Source organism: Bubalus kerabau, chromosome 3, assembly GCF_029407905.1.
Source record: "Bubalus kerabau isolate K-KA32 ecotype Philippines breed swamp buffalo chromosome 3, PCC_UOA_SB_1v2, whole genome shotgun sequence".
Classification (NCBI taxonomy): Eukaryota; Metazoa; Chordata; class Mammalia; order Artiodactyla; family Bovidae; genus Bubalus; species Bubalus kerabau.
The window spans coordinates 21,258,685-21,265,981 of NC_073626.1; the positions used below are offsets into that span (position 1 = coordinate 21,258,685).

The 7,297-nt window shown below is 36.9% G+C and overlaps 1 non-coding gene across 1 annotated transcript; it reads left to right on the top strand.

Moving 5' to 3' along the window:
- Window positions 1-330: 330 nt before the first annotated feature.
- Window positions 331-412, top strand: TRNAS-AGA (transfer RNA serine (anticodon AGA)). The gene has a single exon. It is a non-coding gene; the product is annotated as a tRNA-Ser (tRNA).
- Window positions 413-7,297: the final 6,885 nt, after the last annotated feature.

Consider the following 7,297-nt stretch of genomic DNA (forward strand, 5'->3'; position numbering starts at 1 on the left):
TGAGCCCCTCCCTGAAAGCCACTAGCGTTCTTCAAGGGGCCTCAGTGCCTGCAAGAAGTTACAAACAAAAGCTACACCTATCAGGGCTATTTAACTCCTGACAACTCGAAAAGCTACGGCTGATGCAGTGAAGACTTCCCTTCTAGTGCTCTCTGTTCCCACAGGTGCCCAGAGAATTTCATCTCCATGCCAAACTTGCATTTCACCTGAGGGTTTCTATTCAGTTTGCAAGAGTACGTTTTCTTGCACCAAACTCATTTTTGTTCTTTCCCGTGACATTGGCCAATGAAATTTCTATTTAAGGATTAAAACGGAAAGGATGCTGCGCTTGTAGTCGTGGCCGAGTGGTTAAGGCGATGGACTAGAAATCCATTGGGGTCTCCCCGCGCAGGTTCGAATCCTGCCGACTACGGTGTGTACATCTAACTTCGAAGCATATTAGAACGAGCTACGTAATACGTACCTTTTGAGGCGATGTTTTTACTTCGACTCTGCCTTGGAAACTTAGAAATCTCTGCAGTCAACAGATACGCTTTTAGCAACTACTTCCAGTATTCTCCAAATTCAGATCATGGCCATGCGTGTAGATAGGAATCAGTGCACCAAAAAGGCAGCTATCGAGAGACAGATTACCTTTTATTTTTCCTTTTTGTCTTTTATCGTAAAGTTCTCACTGAGCACCATCGCTGGCCGTCCCACTGTGCTGCCAGTTCTGGGAATTGAGGGAGGAACTGGACTCAAGGCTGCTACTGCTGTCACTTCAGTCGTGTCCGACTCCGTGCGACCCCATAGACGGCAGCCCACCAGGCTCCCCCGTCCCTGGGATTCTCCAGGCAAGAACACTGGAGTGGGTTGCCATTTCCTTCTCCAATGCAGGAAAGCGAAAAGTGAAAGTGAAGTCGCTCAGTCGTGTCTGACTCTTAGCGACCCCATGGACTGCAGCCTACTAGGCTCCTCCGTCCATGGGATTTTCCAGGTAAGAGTACTGGAGTGGGGTGCCATTGCCCTCAAGGCTAGACATGGATATATTTGGCTCGGATACTGAATCGCACGATGTACAGTCGATAGCAGGAAGCGTAGCTTTCACAGTGAATTAATAAAGACAACGGTGAGCAATTGTATGGAGATTCCTCTAGAGTAGCATACTGTCTTTCCACATTAGTGCTGTATTCTGAAGGAGATCAGCCCTGGGATTTCTTTGGAAGGAATGATGCTAAAGCTGAAACTCCAGTACTTTGGCCACCTTATGCGAAGAGTTGACTCATTGGAAAAGACTCTGATGCTGGGAGGGGTTGGGGGCAGGAGGAGAAGGGGACGACAGAGAATGAGATGGCTGGATGGCATCACTGACTCGATGGACGTGAGTCTGGGTGAACTCCGGGAGTTGGTGATGGACAGGGAGGCCTGGCGTCCTGCAATTCATGGGGTCGCAAAGAGTCGGACACGACTGAGCGACTGAACTGAACTGAACTGAACTGTGCATCTCTACCTATCCTGATGGAGACCGAGGTTCGATTCTCCTAAACATTGGGCACTGTCTCTCTTCTATTAATAATTATTAAGTAATATTAAGTAATTAATATTACTATTCTATTCATATTAAGTTACTATTACATTACTATTCATATTAAGTAATATGAAAAGAGGATGGCCTCTCCACAGTTAACAAGTGATCCAGCCGATTTAGTGACAGGTGAAGACTACATTTTTATTTTATGTAAATGTATAATATACAATATTATGAGTATATATGTACTTTAAGACATATATAGTTTATGTTAAGAATGTATGTTTTAAAAAATATATGTGTGTGTATACTTTTCTCTCTTGTATATGATAGAGATAGAAAAGGAAAAATACAGTAATACAAATGCTAACATTTGGGGACTGGAATAGCCAGGAATTGTCTGTATTCTTGTAACTTTTCCGTCAATCTGAAATTATTTCAGAATTAAATTATTTTAAAATAAAAAGTTAAAAAAAGACTAATAAAACCATAACTGAAAAACATTTTCATTGACATTTAAAAGCATAGATACACAATTTGAACCATAGATATGAAAGAAATAAGAAGTAAATTAATGAATGAGAGTTTAGAACTGATGAAGGAATGTGATGCAAACTGCTGTAGTGAGCAAGGACATCCATAACACATGAGAAAAGTTAAATAGAGAGAGCATACCTAAAACAACATAATGACTACATTTTACGATGTGAAAATAAGACGATGCTATAATTCAAAACAGCAATAACATGTGTGATGGGAAGATGTGGCCAAATCCAATTGTTCTATGTTCCCTTATAATATTGAAAAAGGTTAGAATTAAATGTACACTCAAAACATGATACATATTTGGACCATTGCTGAATACCAGACCACCTGACCTGCCTCTTGAGAAACCTGTATGCAGGTCAGGAAGCAACAGTTAGAACTGGACATGGAACAACAGACTGGTTCCAAATAGGAAAAGGAGTACGTCAAGGCTGTATATTGTCACCCTACTTATTTAACTTATATGTGGAGTATATTATGAGAAATGCTGGGCTGGAGGAAGCACAAGCTGGAATCAAGATTGCCAGGAGAAATATCAATAACCTCAGATATGCAGATGACACCACCCTAATGGCAGAAAGTGAAGAGGAACTAAAGAGCCTCTTGATGAAAGTGAAAGAAGAGAATGAAAAATTTGACTTAAAGCTCAACTTTCAGAAAACTAAGATCATGGCATCTGGTCCCATCACTTCATGGCAAATAGATGGGGAAACAACAGAAACAGTGAGAGACTTTATTTTTGGGGGCTCCAAAATCACTGCAGATGGTGATTGCAGCCATGAAATTAAAAGACGCTTACTCCTTGGGAGGAAAGTTATGACCAATCTAGACAGCATATTAAAAAGCAGAGACATCACTTTGCCAACAAAGGTCCATCCAGTCAAGGCTATGGTTTTTCCAGTAGTCATGTATGGATGTGAGAGTTGGACTATAAAGAAAGCTGAGCGCAGAAGAATTGATGCTTTTGAACTGTGGTGTTGGAGAAGACTCTTGAGAGTCCCTTGGACTGCAAGGAGATCCAACCAGTCCATCCTAAAGAAGATCAGTCCTGGGTGTTCATTGGAAGGACTGATGTTGAAGCTGAAACTCCAATACTTTGGCCACCTGATGCAAAGAGCTAACTCATTTGAAAAGACCTGATGCTGGGAAAGATTGAGGGCAGGAGGAGAAGAGGACGACGAGAAGAACCATCTCAGAGGATGAGATGGTTGGATGGCATCACTGACTCAATGGACATGAATTGGGTAAACTCTGGGAGTTGGTGATGGACAGGGAGGCCTGGCATGCTGCGGTTCATAGGGTCACAAGGAGTCAGACACGACTGAGCGACTGAACTGAACTGAACTGAATGGAGGAGTGTTAAAATCAGTATTTCTGTGAGCCATGTTCAAAACCAAGCAGCTTTTGTTTTTTTAATGAAGGAATAGAAAGATATAAGGATAATTTTGAAATTTTAATTTGAAATTAATTTTTAACATTTTGTCATCAAATTTTGGTAGTCAGATTTTAAAGTTAACATTATTGTGCAGTACTGTCAGACACTAGATTATTTCTTCAGTAATTTTATTGCACAGTTGAGTGGTCAAATCCATTCAGACACTAGATTATTTCTTCAGTAATTTTATTACACAGTTGAGTGGTCAAATCCATTCCTTTTCCCTTTCATTGAATCTCATTTGTCCCTCATTTGTCTATTACTTCTTTTCATTATAGACAAAATATTCTTTATTTTTTACAGAGGAAAAAAGATTGATCATAGTTAAGACCTATAAAGGCATTGATGAGGAGTCAACACAGGTATGGCTTGAAGGGCCACATCCTTGAGAGAAGGGAAACACATGATGAGTTGAACAAGAGCTTGCCCTTGAGGGACACATTGTGTTTTGCAGCATTTTATCAATAGAATAGACCTTAGGTGGAAAAAGCAATTGCGCTGAACTGAAGAGATACTCATCAGTGTTTGGCTACCAAAATCCATAGGACCTGCAGGTCAAAATTCAGATGATGAGGGAACCACAGAGAAGGAACTCAAACTTCTATGTATAAATTCTCCTTACAGTATTGACTAATTCCTAAATTTCCAACACACAAGAAAAGTTCCAAAACTCTGTAGGAAAGAGAAGCTGGAAGGCTAAAAATCTGTAGAGATTCATCAGCTGCTTAGTTTTTGAGAAACAGAGGTTAAAGTTCATGCCTCTCCCAGTTAATAAACTCTGTCATTTGAGATTTCAGAAGCATATCTTTTAAGCAGTAAGGGACAAACCCAGCTGTAAGGACCAAAGAGTAAGGTCTGTGTCTTCAGAGTACAGAGAACCTAACATAGACCGACCATAACAATGGCTCAGTCTTTGTATATTCCAGAAAGACTACCAGAAAACTCTGAATGTTTAGAAAGAAAGCAATATAGGTCTATATAGCCCATTGAACAAAGAAGAAAACACAACAGAGGTTTTAAAATACTTTGAGCTGAATGAAAATAAAAATATGATACATCATAATTTGTCTGATGTAGCTAAAGCTATTTTTGTAGAGAAATTTTCATCTTTAATTCCATGTATTAGAACAAGAGAAAGGTTGAAAATCAGTGATCTAACTCAAGAAGCTATAAAAAACTGGGAACTTAAATGCAAAAGGTAGAAGGAACTATTAAAATAAGTACAGAAATCAATGAAAAGCAGATATAATCAGAAAAAATCAGCAAAGCAAAAGGTTGGTTCTTCGAAAAGACTGATAAAATAGATAAACCCAATGAGACTAACCAAAAAAAAAAGATCTTTAATTAAGACATCAAGATCTTTAATGTCATCTTCTTTTTGAAGAAAAATAGAAATTTAATGGTCTAAGATTTCCTCTTGAGAACCTAGCTAGGTTTTAGAGTTTATTAAACTTTAAAAGTTAGAAGGAAAGAACTAATGAGAATAAAAGTTGTTATCACTGAAAAAGAAAGGAAAAATAGACAAAATCAACAAAGGAAAAATTCACTTTTTAGTTAGTAAAATTGCTACTCCAAATCAAGACTGATGTTTTTAAAAAAGAAAAAGTTAATAAGAATAAATAGAAGATGACATTAAAGATCTTACTAATATCAGGATTAGAGTCAGAGGATAAAATGAATAGTTTGGGGGGAAAATTTATCAATAGAAGATAAAGGCTTCTATATAAACACAACTTACCAAAGCAAACACAAAAGGAAATGAAAAGTTTAGATAGTCTGAAGTTTGTTAAAGAAATTAAAATCATAATTACATTTTGTATTAGTTTACTATGGCTGCCATGACAAAATACCACAGATTGAGTGGCTTAAACAACAGAAATTCATTTTCTCACAGTTCTGGAGGCTGGAAGTCCAAGATCAAGATGTCAACAGGTTGGTTTCTCCTGAGGTCTCTTCCCTTGGCTTGCAGATAGTCACCTTCTCTCTGTGTCCTCACCGGGTCTTTCCTCTGTGCATGCTTATCTGTGGTATTTCTGTGTACCCAAATTTCCTCTTATCAGGATACTGAGGTTAAATTAGTGTCCATTTTAACGGCCTCATTTTGAATTATTAGCTTAATTCCCAACTCTTTTTATGAGGCCAGCATAATCTTCATATTAAAATCTGACAAAGATGTTACTAGAGAAGGAGTTACATGTCAAACTTTGTGATAAACCTTCTAGATGCAAAACCACTAAACAAAATAATAGCAATCATATCTAGTAATATATAGAGATAGGAATCAAAGTAAAAAGGTAATGCTTGTTTTCGTAATATGAAATCTTAATATATAAAAAACCGATCACTTTAAATGTATTACCAAATGTAAGAGAAAAAAATCATATTAGTAGATGCAAAAAATTTGAAAAAATTCAATGCCAATCATTAAATTTTTGAGCAGTTTAGGAATAGAAAGGAGATTTCTTAATCTCATAATGCATATATACAAAATCCTACATCTAACATCCTAATTGTGGTAAATTTTTTTTTTAATTGTATCTTTTTTCCCCCAGTATTTATTTATTTATTTGGCTTTCCAGGTCTTAGTTTCTCACGCAGGATCTTTGACCTTTGTTGCTGCATGCAGGATCTTTAGTTGCAGTGTGTAGTTCCATGACCCTGGGCCCCCTGCATTGGGAACTGAGTCTTAGCCACTGGACCACCAGAGAAGTCCCTCTGGTAAATATTTGACACTTTCTTCCACTAAAGGGCCAGGACAAGCATAACCACTATTGCCACTGTTATTCAACACTGCACTGGGCATTCTTAGGCCAGGCAACAAGACAAAGAAAAGATATTTAGATTGAAAATGAATATCTTTCATCAGTTCTATTCAAATAGGACGGTCATCATTGGCAGATGATATGAATAAGTGCTTGGAAAATCTCCTAAGATCTACAAATTAGTAGAATTAATAAGTAAAAATAGCAAAATTACTAGATACAAAATCCCATATTCAACTATATATTTTCATGTACGCCAGCAACAATGCACAATTTTTATCACATAATAGCAAGAAAACTATCAATATCCTAATAATAATTATAATAAATGTAATAAAAATGTGCAAGACTATATTAAAACTTCCAAATCATTGTGCAGAGAATTTTAATAATATCTAAATAAAAGATATATTCATTGATTGAAAGTCTCAAATTCAATGCATTTGAAATAAAATGCTCAAAGAGGACTTCTGATAGAATTGAAAAACTGTTTCTAAAATATATGTACACATAGAAAGGACCTAGAATAGTCAAGGAAATCTTGCAAAGAAAGAACAAATCCAGAGGACCTTTTGCTACCACACAACAAGTTTTATTCTGAAGCTATACTGATTAATAAAATGTGCTATTGGTATAAAGATAAAGGGAACAAAATAGATATGCTGATACAAGACCATGTACATTTAAAAAAGTGTCACTGCAATTCAAAGGAGAACATGATAGGTTTTTCAAAAGGTGGTACTGGGTCAACTGGATATACAAAGGAAAACAATGTGGACATTGCTTTCTGTAAACTAGCCCCTAAACTAATTCAAGATGGCTTAAAGACTTAAATGTGCAAGGTAAAAATAATAAAATTTACAGAGGAAAACAGGAGACTACTTCATGAACTTTGGGTTGCCAAAGATTTCCTATTTAAGGGCCACAAAAAGCAATAACCATAAAAGATAATTTTGACTTGTTTAAACTTAAGAACTTTAGCATATCCAAAGACATCATTAACAGTGAGAAAAGGCACAGAGTGGGAGATGTTTAGAAGTATATCTG